Source organism: Temnothorax nylanderi, unplaced genomic scaffold (genome assembly GCF_030848795.1).
Source record: "Temnothorax nylanderi isolate EJ_2023f unplaced genomic scaffold, tnyl_v1.0 TNYL_tig0107_pilon, whole genome shotgun sequence".
In the NCBI taxonomy this organism is placed as follows: domain Eukaryota; kingdom Metazoa; phylum Arthropoda; class Insecta; order Hymenoptera; family Formicidae; genus Temnothorax; species Temnothorax nylanderi.
In genome coordinates, this window is record NW_027249169.1 from 336,033 (window position 1) to 352,500 (window position 16,468).

General features: G+C 41.8%; 1 protein-coding gene across 1 annotated transcript in view; it reads left to right on the forward strand.

The window, feature by feature from the left end:
• The first annotated feature begins 10,057 nt into the window (after window positions 1–10,057).
• Window positions 10,058–16,468, forward strand: part of LOC139775876 (uncharacterized) — a 34,454-nt gene continuing 28,043 nt past the window's right edge. Inside the window, exon 1 of the mRNA XM_071712206.1 lies at window positions 10,058–10,995. The gene's annotated coding sequence lies outside the window, so the exon portion shown is untranslated. The remainder of the gene's footprint in view (window positions 10,996–16,468) is intronic.

The window sequence follows — 16,468 nt, forward strand, 5'->3', positions numbered from 1 at the left end:
CCCTGCAACCATCCGTCGGTGCATTTACCGCCCATTGAGAAACACCATAGACGGTGCTGCGCCTTCCCTCCCCCTCTCCTCCACCCCTCGTTTCAATCACCTAGGTATCTGGTTGCGGTTAGACGACCGCGAATTCTCGAAATTCGCAGCTCGCACGTATATTCAGCTGTATACTTGGCAACGTGATCCTCGCCCTTCCCAAAAATTCCTGCGAGCGCACACCTTCATATAGGATAAATCTCTGCCTTGACTTTGCACACGGCTTTCCCTCCCGCGCTGCATATTCTCAGAGTTTGCCGGCGGCCTTTGTAATTTCCTTATATAGCTTACTATATATACTTTACTTATATAGAGGCTCTCGTGAGGATTTACGGAAGTTCTCGTTTTACACTACGTATATCGAATTACGGCGCAGAGTTAATAACGAAATTCAATCATCAAAAAGGAAATATTGCAATTTTAAATGAAATAGAAATTCGATTCTATGTCAAAGAATTTGACATTTTATATCTGTAACAATGTATACCCTGTTTCATTGCGCCGAAAGTTGCGGCAGTGACGCGGCAAGGATTCGCTTCTCGGGCGAGCGCGACGAAGAGGAACCTCCCGGTGGGACGCATCCCGGTGTGTGCCCCGTAAACGGTTCCGATGTTCTCTTGGCCCCCCCATAAATGGCGCGGCGCGGTATAGCGGCGGCGCGACCCAGCAGGTCGTATCAGCGTCAGGCATCTCGGGCACCGTGTACCTACCGATGTGTTCTTACACGTGTGGGAAGAATGTGGAATATCGCGAATGGAATGAAGCAACCCGAGACACACACCGGCGCTCACGCGAGCGACCGGGCGCGCGGGCACTCGTATATATGCACGCGGCGCAAGGCGCGGATGCGCTCCGGCGGGCGTGTAAGAGCATAATCACCGGGAACAAAACGCCGCGAATTACCGCCTCTATCTTTGTAAATGGGGATCTCCCCAAGCTCGACTCTGCTCGCGCATTAACCCTTTGCACTCACGACTCTGACCGAGTTGGCAGCAAACATTCGCGATTTTCGCGTCTGCGTATGTGCGTGGTAAGGAGACCAACGAATTTGTATAGTTAAGATTAAAATAATCATGATATTGAATAGCACACGGTAGTAGAACGAAATTATGTGGTCGAATGTATATTATAGAATATTTTTGCGTCTTTCAGCTCTTGCAAAATGCAGAAAGATATCAAATCTAAAGTAACGATAAGATAATATTAATAATTTTGTAATATTTTTCAAATACTATTATTTATTTCTAAGTTTTGATTTTGATTAGCAATATTTCATAATATATCGCCGATATCGATGTAAACGTTGATCGTACGGTAGGTGCGTTGGGAAAAATATATGCTGAAATGTGTGGAAATTATCAGATAATTACTCCGCTTTGCTTGGGAGTGTAACCTGCTAAAGTGCGGCAATTATCCACGAGCATCTCCGTCAACAATACACGTGCCCACGATCCGTTGGGTGGAGTTCACAATACGTCAATGAGAAAAACAATACGTGATTTGGCGGATAATTACGGACGCGGTAATTATATTCGCGCGTTTATATGTATACGTCGTGAAACGTGAATAAACAATTCAATCCTATTCCCGTGTTTCTACATAAAGCTTTCTTTCTTTCTCTCTATCATATTCACATTATTGTTCATGTATTATTTAACAATTATTATATTTTTAACGTATTTAACACATTTAAGTACGATAAATTGTAAACTTCTCTTTTGACAATTTTTTCTCCATAAATAATAGGATAGTCTTACAGAAAATAAAAAGTTGTAACAATTTTTATAAAAAATTAATAGTGCATATTTTGTAAAGAAAAACATTCGTAATTATTGCACGTTTAGAATTCTACTTATTTCTATTTTGACAGAGCATTCGTAGGTATTCGGTAGTGGAAATAGAGCACGCTTGTACATGGTACAAATTAGTCGATCAAAACGGCAAACCGACATCGACATTACCAGAGTTGACGTCATCCTAAATACCGAATCGCCTGCAAACTAGATATCGCAATAATTACAGTCGATTCGTAATCATTGAGGAGGATCGAAACAGGCCGAGTAAAGAGAGGGAGGAACCGGAGGAACAGTTCCGATGAGGAGAGAAATCTGGTCATTGGCCTAGTTATGATTAAAATGAAGGATAGGTTACACGAGACGGTAGATAATTTGAGAAAAAAATGTTCCTTTTGTGATAATACGATGTAAAAAATAGGTATATGTTATTTTATTTATTAAAATAACATATAAATATTCCATATAGTAATCAATATTTTAACATTAGCTCATTAGCATAAAAAATTATCGTTTACTTAAAAGGTTATTTTAAAATTATCCTTTGACATACAAATTCGATTTAGAGTTAATTATTCCATAATTGTTCTTCTATTACGTCAACTAAAGAACGATCTGTTATTCCATACATTGCTAATGTGGCGTATTGATCAATCAGTACCCGCTAGTTGTTTGTAAATTTAATGAGAGTTAAATATTAAATATAAAAAGCGATTCTATTAAAGTACAATATCGTAATGATATGTATTATTTAAGCATATCAATGCAATATCTATTTAGACTACTTATTTATTATTTTCTATTTAAACATCTAAGAGAGAATGGAAAATGAATTTGCTGCCGACCCAATTATGATCGTGAAAAGGAGGAGAGTGGGAGAAAGAAAAAAATAATTGCCAAACATGATCGGCAGATTAGATGTGCGTAAGGTGAGTGAATACACCGAAGGTATCTATAGCTGACTCCAGTTGCGTCATAGAGGTTTCCAAGGACCCCTCCGGACTGACCATCGCATGCCAAAAATATCGAGTGATCTAAATGACAAATCACAGCTTGCAAATGCTTGATGATCCAAATCAATAGCAATGACGTCGTAATAATAAAAAAAGGTAATTCTATAGAATAAGGCCTTTTCATTTTGATATTTTCTTGCGGTTTTCTTGGTAAAAACCGGTTTGTTGTGACTCCGACAGTGATAATCAATCGGGGGAGCCCGAAAAATATGCACCCTACCTATTTTTTTTACCTATTTTTATCCTATGTATTTTTTAAGATATCCTACTTACATAGGTTAGATGACGCGCTTTAAAAGTATTTAAGTGTTTAAAGCGTGTCATCTAACCTATGTAGGTCTTAAAAAATACAAGCTAAAACCTTCTGAAGGTCACTCAGGAGGGTGACCTTGACAACATACTAAAATATCAAGGTCATCCAAGGTGGTCCCCCCATCTATACAATTACCAAAATAGGAAAAAAATAAAGTAAAAATAGGTAAAAAAAATAGGTAGGGTGCATATTTTTCGGGCTCCCCCGATTGATTATCACTGTCGGAGTCACAACAAAGGTTTTTACCAAGAAAACCGCAAGAAAATATCAAAATTCGGAAAAGGCCTTATTCTATAGAATTACCTAAAAAAATATTTATTTATTAATTAAACGTCCAATTCGTCCCCGATCACAATATATGAATTTACAATCAAGTTTATCTCATTTAAGAATACAAAATAATTAAAATACGACGATTATACTTTGGTCGGCATTCTAGAAGCATCTGAGAATGAGTGACATGGTAATGTCATTCCATAATGACGAGGGAAGATTTCTTCGTACCTTCTAGGACGAAGACCTAGGACGAAGACCTGTCCCATTATGTAGGCTAAGACAATGCGTTTTATATGTAAATTAACAATGGAATTCCGTCCGACGTACTTCCTGCGAGTGGTAGTCGACGTTTTGTCGAGAGTGCAACGTTCAAAGTCGGAGCTTATAACAAGTCCAAAAGTATCCTCGCGCACCTGGCAATAAACGTCCGTCAGCGAAACAGTGAACATTCTTTAATGATTCACCAGTCGAGATCTCATTCGTGCTTGTTCGTCAGATTCCATATTACCATATTAGAGCGATGTTAACGCGTGTCCCGAGATTATTAGCGGTTGTCATGATTTTATAAAAGAATCTCAACACCGAGTTTTCATTACGGTCAGCAGTAGAGGGGCTCGATTTCTACTCTCGGCAGAATTTCTAGTAAATGATTTCTAAAATACATAATCGCGTAACGATAATTAAAATAGAAACACTTTAGAGGGATCTGTCATTAATTGTTTTATTGAGAATTACAGCGTTCCGTGAATAATAATTATCATACACAAAGTTCGACGTACACAAATTATTTCGCGCGATCAAGTATTTTGTAACTCACAGTTCGCGCATTAATATTATTCAAATATATGTACATTCATAAACACGCTCGATAACTGCCGAAATGTAAATGGTCTATAAATCTAAACCAATGCAATAGTCGAAACGTCGTGACGATTATAATTAATAAAGGTGGCCAGTTAGGTCGAATAAAACATCTTTATTGTTACTTATTTATTAGAGAGAGAGAGAGAGAGAGAGAGAGAGAGAGAGAGAGAAAAGAAAGAAACACAAAAGTGTCGTCTTGAAAAAAATAGTTAGTATAAAGCATGCGGTAAACATTTTGCGGGTCATTCCCGTCCGGTTCCGAGATCCTTATCGAATCGGTGGACATGCCTCGATTCATCATCCGGCCGCCAGAAGTACAATCCGTGCGCGCGCGAATCGCACAAAGAAGCGTGATTGCGTGCCGCGTAACGCGAAGAGGTGTAACGAAGCCGCCCGCGGACGCCCGCTGTATCGCTGACAGTTACGTAGGCATGCATTATGCATTTTCGCTCTACGCGCGGCCGTGCAGCGTTCGTACACAACGCGCTCCTCCCACTGAAAACGCGACGGTGTGGTGACCAATCCAGAGAGAACAGAAATCGCGTCGCCCCTTCCGCGTCAATATCTTACCGCGGTGCATAATAAATGCACTTGCTCGTCGAACACACGCGGACGAATCCTCGCGCTCGCCAGCTTAGAGATGCGCTGTTTCGCGTATCCTTACTGCGGCGAACACGATTTTACACATCAAAAAACGGTACATCTCGAGGAAAGGATTTCATTAGAAATTGAATTTAAAAATATTAAATTATATTTTGCTGCAATGCGGAAGCAAGCAGCCTGGTATCAATAACGAATAACATATAGTGCAAAAAGAAAGAAAGACAAAATATACGATGCCATTGTACGCATTCTTTTTGATAATTAATATATACCGAGATTATATTCAGCTTCAGGATTTGTATAGATATTATTGCGAGCATTAATAATATTACGATTGAATTTTGTACAGAGCTTCTCTCTTCGCCCTCGTCTTTTCGTAATTTCCCTGGAAGCATCGGTAGAATTTAGATCGAAAATTGTGCAAGTGGCAGGATTTCACCAACAATGCCCGGACGAACCAAGTGAGATCTTTGTACTTAACTTATCTGGAACGTCGTTAAAGTAAGATTTAAAGCAAGTCGGTTACAGCGTTGCGCCCACGGGAAGTAAATTGGCACGAAAATTACAACGAGCTGACGAGGATTCGAACAGGATTCGAGCATCGACAATAAAGACAAGTTTGCGGCCGTCGAGATGCCCCATAGTCGATGAAAGTCGAGAAGGCGTTACGATATCTCTATTAGCACATCGAGATTTAAGTTGCTCGCTACAATAAAGCCTTAAATCTGCTGCTACAAGAATTATTCTAGTGCCCAGGGCTCATTTCTAGATTTGATCGTGTATTATACGTTTATTGCATGATACGTTCTATGTGAAAATTATTTTTAAAAAATGCATTAAAATGATAAAATGCACATAAAATACTGATATTTTTTTCAACTATTTTTCTAATATATAATTTTTAATGTAATTTTTCGTGCTGCTCTATTCAATCCTTGTATGATCGCATCTCGAGGTTCGCTTTTCACAAATATTTCAAGAAATAGAAAATTTTCGACGTAACAACATTCCCAGGTTGGTAACGTAACGAGACGCTGGAGCGATCCTCGCTCGGTGGATCCCGGATGATCGGGCTAATCTCTCGGGAGAAGAGCGTTTAGGATGATTAACTTTCACCGCGACCGGCGCGGCGGTGAGCGAGGCTTCCGGTGCGCGCACGCCATTGTCAACGACGTTCTTACTGGGGCGACGGCTATTCCGCGTGCGTTTGTCGCGGCCTTTATCGCGACATGCACGACACCATCAGCGACATCATGTCGTGCCGTCCTCGCCGATATTCGTCCGCGTAGGCGTTTAATGATGGGTTCCGCGACGAGCGCCGTGGTGTGCGTGCCCGCGTGCATGCACGCCGTCAACCCCGTGGTGAAGAGGTGTCGCATGTCGTCGTATGAGAATAGAATGCCTCAACGGGGAGCAAGAGGGTGGGGGGGGGAATCCGTCGCGACGCGGTCGCGAATTCCGACCCGCCTCCATAAGCCTCAAATATCACGATCGACGACCCTGAAGTGATACCAACACGGTGAACCTCCGTCGTTCATCCGGTTCTCTCCGGAGGCCTCGTTGAGCAACGAACCGGGCGCGAATAAACGTCGCGAATAAATTTCGAACGCAGAAAATCGATACAATACGCGTGACACAACAAAAGATTCTGATAAATGGTAAATCGGTTACTCCTTTTTCTTTTTTCATGAGAGAATGCGACGAAGGTACGGCTACATTATGCGCGATTTTGTGACTATGCAAAATCGCAAGAAGATCCATTGTCGGTGCAATTCGTTGTAACGGCGGTCATTCAAAGCGACGTTCGAGCATTGTGACGTCGTGCGAGCGGGGCCGGCTTTTAACGTCATCAGCGACATGATGACGGCGGCCGCGTGCCGAGTTGAAGGCCAAAATTTGTGCAGGTTGCAACACGTCGCCGGCGAGAGAGAGAGAATCGCCGACGAAACGGACGAAACGGCACGACATTTAACGGAGAAAAGCCGCGGCGAGGGATCAGAGAGCGTCTTTTTGTCCGGCAACAAGAGGTCGCAAAAAAAGTCATCAAACCGTGAAACCGGGGAAGGCTCTCCGAGAGCGGCTCACGTTTCTCCGCTTCTTCCTCTTCTTTTTTTCCCTCTCTTCGTTCTTTTTAATCCCGTCGTAACGCCCTGACCAGGTAACTGTGTCAGGACCGTTGTGCCCGAGATCACCGACAGTTGCGCAACAAGGCGGAGCGTGGAGATCCACGAGGATCCGATGATCTAAGGTCTCGGGGCGTATACACCGGCCTCCTCGATTTACTCGCCGTGCTTGGTTTCTCGGGCAACCTAAAGCTAAGAAGCTAACTAGAGATTGACCCAGAAAGTTGCAACTTGAATAAAGTTGCCGTCAAGTACGCCATAGCGATGATGTAGAAATGACTAGAATGAGTGAATGCAGAAGCATGAAAAGTTACATGAATCTGATTAAATTATATATTATAGAAATGTCGAGAAAGTATATTTCAAGAAAAATTCTAGAAGAACGCGAGCATCACAATTAGCAAGAAAGAATCTATTCCGTGATCAATAACAAGAAATCAACCTCGTAAAATTAAAATCTAAAAAATTCAAAATAAATTATAACATTAAAATTATAGGATGTAATTAATTTACCTTTTTTTCATCTGTAGTAAAACATTTCCACTCTCTATTTCAAATAGAAAAATCTTGCTTTATAGGAAAGTGACAAATATGACGAAGCTAAATAGCATGAAAAATGTGTAAAAAGTTTTTCTCTGAAGTATGATGGAACGAAGATGAATAACTTAGTATGATTAATCAGGTCATTAATACTCTCATTAGCATAAAATCTTGATTTACTGTGCTCTCATGACAGAATTGCACGATCTAACCGCGCGATTAAAAAGAAGCTACAAAAAATTCCATAAACATAGGATAATACAGCGATTATAACCGACAAACTGGTCTTTTATAAGTTATAATTATTAATCATACCTTATAACTTTATTCGGGCTGTAAAGTTGTTATCGCAACTTTTTACCATACATATTTTATATTAATCTCTAAATATTTTTACTGTCAGTGTAGAGTCAATCCTAATCATAGCATTAGTTTGGAATAATCACTATTTTTTATCAATTTCGGTATTTCACCAAAAACTTCCAAAGTTACGACACTGATCGAAGAGAAAGAGTTGAAGTCATAAACCAAGCAGGGTACGATACGGTGACGAGCTGATCCGGTCCTAGGACAACCAGATCGTCATCGTGGAAAACTGGAGAGTACCGGAGCAAAGTATCACGTGGTGGGGTGCTACTATACACAGTTCCAGAAGTGAATTAGCGTCAGGAGGTGAAGAACGAAACGGGAATACCGCGGGTACTGCGATGATGAACGATGAGAAACGGTTTCCATCTTTAATGGTAAGCTTACGTCAATGGAAATGGAAATACCGACACACTCGTGATACAATTGCGACAATACCAAAATCGAAACGCAGCGGACTGAGCAGGAAGTCAATAAATAACGCGACGACAGGACAACGAAGTAAAACGCGTAATCAAACCAAAGAAATATACTTGGAAGCTAACGATACAATGCAAGAGGAGTCTCAGGCCTATCGGATGTCCTTTATCCACAGACAGTGCCATAAATTCGGAGCCGATTCTACCTTAACAGAGAGAACTTCACTGGTAGATCATTATTCGCTGATATTTGTTAGTTGTGACATCACGAATTAAAATTTAAAGACAATCTTTTGATATCACTCAGGCAAAATTTAAATAAAATTAACGGATACTTAAATGAGATAAGTAAGCACACACACATCAACTAAAATTCACATTGCTTAAATATAAGAGTATTCTTAATACCATATGAAGAAAATACCAAAATATGAAGTTGTCTAACAAAACAGTTGCTAAAAATCATAGTTGTCTAAAAATATAAATTATAAAATATTTATATGTATGTATGTATCTGTATGTATTTTGTCCTTTGATCCTATTATAAATCGCTCAAGTTTTATCGAGACAAATGCGGATGAAGACGAAGAAAAAAAAGAGGAGGCAACCGAAAGAACGAATATATTCGCGAGCGATGGAGCGGTAGGGTGTCGATACAGTTGCAAAGGTGAATTAGTTGCCTGGGAGGTTGCATCGCGAGTAACGATAGAGAAGAGATAGTGACTGTGTTCGATACTCTTCGTCCCATCCCTCCTTCCTGCCTACCTCTCTCTCTCTCTCTCTCTCTCTCTCTCTCTCTCTCTCTCCTTCTTACTCTTTTTCACCCGTTCTCTCCCTCTCGCTCCTGCGAGAGCACGTCGGCTGGCTGGGAGGATTCCGGTGTGTCGGTGACCATCGGGTGGGAGTGGTGCACCAACACCATCCACCTCCTCTCTTCGGGGTCCAGATCGGGGCGCACGGGGAGTGGGAAGGACAGTCAGAAGAGTGCCGGAGGAACCTAGCTAGGAGGAAACGTTGGCTAGAGGGAGAGACGTCCTTCGCCGATGAAGTAGGAAAAGGAACACAATGAGAGCGAAGGGGGAAGGAGGGGGGCAGAAGGAGGAGGAGGGGGAAAGGCAGGTCGCGTGCCGGCGTGGTGCTACTCCGGAGCTGAAAGAGAGGAGAGCACTTACCTTACCGACGTCTCTCACGGTTAACACGCAGGGGAGCTCCTTCGCTATATTTCTCCGCGTGCGTTCTCACACACACAGGGAACGGGCGCTTCAATATACGTATACACGCGCGCGCGCGCGCGCTCGCACACAAACGGCGCGGTTTCCTCTCCCACCCCACCCCGCGTGTGCGGACGTCTCTTCGGTGTGTTTCCCCGATGTGTGGCTCACCTACCTACCTACCTACCTACCTACTTACTAACCTACCCGCACCGCAGCCTACGGATTCAGTCTCCCCGCCCAATCGACGGTACCCACGACGGTACGTACTCGCGTGTTTGTGTACGTCGCGGTTGTACGGTGTGTGCGCAAGACGTTCGTACGCGGCATCGCCCGCTTCACACATCGGCACACGGCTTACTCACCACCGTACGGACCACTCCGCTCTCGTCGCGTCTCACGAATCTCCTCCGAGAGCGCTCACGGTTTCTCGCTGATATTCCGCCTCGTCCACGGCGCGAAGGAAAGAGAGAGATAGAGAGAGGAGGGGTAGGGGGAGGGGAGGGAGATATCACACGCCTCGAGAGAGGACCTGGACAACGGAGCACGGGCACCAAACGATCGCCGGACGGTGGTGAGCAACGTGGTTGGCTCCTTCCGTCGCTCCTCCCGTGAGAGAAATCAACAGTTAGGACTCGACTGTCCTGTCAACACGACACTCGCGCGTTTCGATACACATCCGGGCTCGGCACCGAGGATTGACAGTGTGATCCCACAGGAATCGATCATCCTGTAGAACGATCGCCACGAGGGAACCGTTAATAAGGTCGATTATCGCCCTTTGGCGTCTGATCGGAGCACGAGACCAGAACGAACTCTAGTCAGAAAGAATAAGGAGAGAGAGAAAGAGAGAGAGAGGAGAGAGGAGAGAACTGTCTCTCTGAGAAAACGGAAGGCTGTCTGGTGCGGTGTGTGATATACTAAAAAAAGGGACACGCGTTGTACATTCGCCGGAGCGGGAACGATCGAAACCGTTATCCGAGCACGTGGTTGCGGTACCACGAGGTGCAAGAAACGAGAGGCTTCCGGTTGGGATCCTGGATGTATTATCGTTGAGGAACGATCCGGTACGGCTCGGCGGAATGTTCGTGCGGACGTTCCAGTATCTCGTATCCTCGTAAGGGCCGACGTCTCGCGCACGTGGAAGGGCCCCTTCCACGAGGGGCAAGAGGGAGAGTGATCACGAGTGTGAAGATAGTGTGTTGTTGTAAAACAAGTGTTCCCTCTACATCCATCACCCTTTCTTTCACCACCCCTCCCCCGGCGTAGTCTGACTTTCTCCCTTTCTTCTTCTCTTCCTGTTCTATTCCTTTTATCTCTCTTTTTCGTTCGGATTGCCTTATGAGCAGAGCAAAGGTGGAAAAGTGCCGCGAGTCAACGGAAGTACAGGAACCGCTGTCACCCTCGGCTTCAAGGTCGTGGCATGACGTATAAGGTAAAGCGATTTACGATTTTCTCTCTTCCCGTTCGTCGTCACGACGCCGAGATGCGGTGTATTGTTATGGTATTCCGAGCAGTGCTGCTTCTGAATATTTATGAATGACGCGCGATCGGTATTTTCCAGATGAGAACGAGAGCGCGTTATAAACCATTTCTATTAATATTCCAGACATGATAATCTAATCGTATGCCAAATTGCGTCAATAATAATCTTTAAAAACCAGTTTGAATGTGAAATAAGATAGAACTTAGCAAACATCAAGTAACATGCAACTTCCATTTTCCTACTCAAACAATATAAATGCAGTATAACACATAAACACAATAATTAAGTATTGAAGAAGTTATAGAAAAACATTCAATATTTTTTGGAAAAATTTAAAATGGTGCGATGGTTTACGTTTTATATATAATTCGCAAAATTTAAAGCATTTAATCAATCTATAAAATTAATTTGATGAATCTAGTTTTATAAGTTGAAAACACAATCTCGTATTCCTGTCTTCTTCTCTAGATAATATTGTAAAATGAACATTTCACGTTAATTTCTAACTGTTTTTAAAAGTTTACAAACAGAATTTTAACGTTCGCAGTATTTGGATGCTGAATATTGAAAAAAAACCTTACTAATTGAAACGTTAACTCTCTCGGTTTTTTCTCGGTTGGCTCGGCCGTGCGTCCAACGTCGTCGACGAAATCTCGATTCGTACTCCTGGCGCCTGCGTCCCTCGCTCCCGGTAATTACAGAGTTCCTGTGAAATGCAGACACGGTGTCGCGTGCGCAACAATCTGCGAACAGGAATATTGAATAGTAATATAGGCGAAGACGGAGAAGTTTTCATTTGAATGAGTATGACCGCGGAAGTTGTCCGATAATTTGTCGACGTAGTACATACGTTTATCGTCTGACAAGTATGCACATTTTGCAAAAGCAAAATATGATAATAACTCAAATTAATTAATAGAATACACAAATATTTATCTATTACTATTTTTAGTGCCTTATACCATATATTTGTACATGCCTCGATATTTTTATAAAAATCATTCAGAAATTCAATTAATCACCAATATTATACTTTGTACTATTTAGATATACAGATTTTTCGGACATTATCTAGATATCCTTTCGGATTATTTCCCGCAACTTTAGTAGCTAAATAATAACCATGAATTCAGATATAGTAACTGACAGCACTAGAATTTACTCATAAACTCATAACTCATAAACTATCTTTATTGCTTATCCCCGCAGGGTTTGCAAGTCGTTTTTATAAGGAACGTTACCCAAACCTTTACACTACTACCCTTTCTCCTCTCACTTTAACCCTTTTGGACCAACGGCTTAACGTCTCTTTCCGAAAGACGGAGCCCAGTTTGCTCCGCACAAGAGCCTATCTTGCACGGAGGGGCGCAGCTTCGGAAAAACATTCCATGTTTACATGGCTCTAGTGGACTCGAACCTGGTTCCTCAGATTACGAGTCTGGCGCTCTACCACTAGACCACACTGCCACTAGAATTGACTAAAATACTTGTAATTATGGATCGCGCTCGCATATTTTCTTACACGCGTAATCATTGCAGATTGACACCGAGAAAATCTTACGTAACGCAATTAAAAGGGACGCAAAGTCACGCCCATAAATTCGCGCTCTCATAAGGTTCCGCGCGAAAATGCGTTGGTCGTCTAATTCGTTTCGAGACCAGTTCTGAAGCTGCGCTTGCGATTCCGCGCAAGAGCGAATCGCCCACGCTCGTCCTTATATCACCGAACGGTTCGTTTTGCCGCCCAAGAAAGCAGACGTTGCAAAAGCTATGTTCCTGCGTCATCCCTGATGCCGTTTCCTCGTTCATAAATTTACGTGCCTCCAGGCGCGCGCGACTGCGCCCATTCGAAGGATAGAGAACACGTGAGATTATCCGATACGCAAGACACGAGAGACCCCGATAAATATGTTTACGTTGAACTGGTCAAAACAACGAAAGCCACCATAATGCAAACGCAAAAGTGACGGATGTCGAATCACGCGACATTCGCATTAGTTACGAAATCTCCTCTGTACAAACATATCCGAGATATTTAATTATTAAGTGCCAAAAATAGCTATGTTAAAGCTCTTACAAATTGTAGTCGCTGTGAATATCGCAATTGGAGAGAAAAAAAAGAATATTCATCGATGAAAACTAAAATCAGATTTCGCAAAGTTGATTTAATTTTATTTCTCTCTCGTCAAAAATCTCTCTCGGAGAATAAAGACGCGAGTCAGAATATTCGACTAATGTTTGTTTCTGTCAATGTAGATTAACTTTAATCTCGGTTTGACTTACGTTTCATCTCATTCTAATTCTAAAAGTAAATTAAACCAAGATTAAAGATAATTTACATTGATAGAAATAAACATAAGTGGCACACGAAATAGATACCAGCGATGCATTATTCATAGCGCACAGCTTGCGTCGATAACACGCAATGGACGCGCTACCGAGCGTACGTACATTAACAGTTAATTGATAACAGGTAAGTCGAGTGCGGGACGCGGTGATTTTTGTTGCCGCCGAGCGATGCCGATCTCGATATAGACCGACCGACAACGCCGTTAACAGTTATGTGAAACCAATGCGGCCGAGAGCGGCAGGCCGCTCTTGTCCCGTGGCCCATTATTTTCCTCTCCCTTACTCCGTTGCTCGTGCTGTTGTCCGATCCATCTCTGCCTCGCTATCGGCAATTTGTTAGAATCGGCTTCGTACGTGCGCCGACGCACCCATGACTATCCGTACGCGATAAATCGCAAATTACGACGGACGCGAACATCGCGCATCGCACGAAAGTAATTGTAAATAATACGCGCTGGATCTCCTCCTTTCGCCTATGGGAATAACGATAATTTGTACGACTGCGCGGGCAGAAAATTTGAAGAGGTAAATCTACGCGAATATAACGAGTATAAGATCTTCCGGACGTAGATCTTTCCCTCGCCGCGAAATATATTGGCTACTTATATACGAGATCGATCAGAGGAAAATAAATTCAGAGCTACAACTAATAATAAGAGATCATGACGAGTCGCATTCATAGTCAGCGCGTCGTGAACAGAAGTCGGATTTTGCATAAAACCGCTAAAATTTCGTTCGTTTTCATCAATTTACGTAATCGTATATAATATTATTTTATGTATGAAAAAGCGACCTCTCATTATGTGTGAAAAAGCAATTAAATGTAGAGTCGAATAGAGCCAGAGATATCGAGTCAGATATGGTTTAATACACAAGCCATACATAATGACTCCGTTTTTCTCTTCAATCCCATCCTTGCAAAACCGAACGGAACATGGCAGTGTCAAGCGATATTACGCGAACGACATCGGGATCCTACTTCCTTTTTTTCCATTTCATTACTCAACAATCCGGGCAAACGTATACAAGCGGTAGGCCGGTATTTGAATACGCGGCTATTACGGAGAGCACGACAATCATGAGAGATTCCCAGACGTTCGAACAATGTCCTCACCTCGATCCTGGACTGGCGCAAACGGCAATAAAACGGGCCTCGAACGACATTACCGTCACCGAGTACCGGCCATTAAGTACTTCTCTGCCGCGGTGATTCTATCAACCGGCGTCTTCCATAATCTACAGTGATATATATACACACTGTCTTTATATTAAATAGTTATCACATATACATCGCAGGGTGATATTTAATGCGTAATTAAATTATATTTTTTTTAACATTTATATCAATTTTAACATTTATATTGTCCTAGTTTAATATTTACATAAAATCTGATATTTTTTATTTTATATTTATAAATTAATTTATTCTTTCTTGAATTCCAGAAGAAAATTTAATGGAAGCTTTATATATTAGTACTACTGTTAAAAACAATTCATCCTTTTTTTATTCTCTGTTAATTTTATTCTTAAAATACCTTCTTATCGCTGATTAATTATATTTCAATATTTTTACAAAGCCCTCTTTCGAGGTAAGGCTTCAATTTAAAGTTTCTCCATTGTTCATATATGCATATCCTCACTATAAACAATTCTTCACTTTTATAAAATTAAACAAAATATTTCAAGTCTAAAAAGATTATAATAATTTGATTTAACATTTTTATTAATGCTAAGGATAAAGGATAAATTGTTTTTAACAGTAGTCAACTGCATGTCAGTAAAAAAATTATTGGAGTGAGCGCAATTTTTTTACGACGTAAACAGATTCACTTTGTGATGCAAAATGAGCGTTGAAGAACGAACTTACATAAGAAGTCGTTTAGGAGGGGAAAATTGAAATAACTTCAATCGTCTTTTTACCTATGGCCATAAATGTAAATTCGTTTCGCGACGAGGACGGGATCTTCGGTGGCATAAAGCTGATGCGTGGGCTCGCATGCCGAGTCTATTTATACATTCTCGCGCGTACAATGGACTCGCTGCCTTTAAATTAAATTCGAGCAGTACCGCAATGCCATTGTTAAATTTCATTGCCGTCCAGAAACTCTATCTCGTACTACAAACAATCCACGTGGAGCGAGAAAATTCCGGTTAAACGAAATTTATGATTCACGATCGAATGACAGTACGTTTCCGTAATGAGCAATCACGATAAACCGTTTTACATATAGTATCCGCATCTCATTAATAATAGCTAACGATAGGGTCGATAAATTTAATGTTATCTCACGATGTGCTCGCTCGCAGGAAAATAAGCAAACATTATAAATATATGTGTGTTATGCAAACCAGTTTATGAAGAAAATTATGCGCGTAATCCGCTAAAAATATCAGACTACGCCAAAATCCTCATAAGAGATCGATTATAAAAGGCATTTATGCTCTGGCGGTTTAGTCGACTGCGTAACGGTTCTTAAACGCTCCTAAAGATTCAAGATAGAGCCGAGTCCTCTGTCTCTATTAATATTGATTCTGCAAATTACGAATTAGCAATTAAATGTCCACTCGCGACGAAAATGAAAATTTACAAACTGATTCGGCGTGAAAGATATGCAAAAACACGGGGAATCCGTTGCGAGCACGCGTTGCATCTCGCCGAAAGATCATTCAGCGGTGGCCCAAAACACGAAGCTGACGCTTTTACGACCAAACGGCAATCGTTGAAGATTACTGCGAACGTGTGATTTTTTTTATTTCGGCCTTGATTTATGTCTTGCGTCGAAAAGACGAAGTGCATCATTTAAGCAAACTGCATATCAATTAGCCGTTCTCGCCGAAAAAAAAACATGCAAATTATAGGCCGAGCCGTGCCGGCGATCTTCTTAACTCACGAAAGCACAAACAAAACACGCAACTTTGTGCGATGAATTTTTCATCCAACTTTACGCGAGGTACGTTGTACTACAAAAAACGCATTGTCCGTTATTTAATTGTAGTGAACGGACGCGACGTTAGCCTTGTGGCATGATAAAACTGCTGCATCGACTGCATCTTCGAGTGGACAATGCGGTGA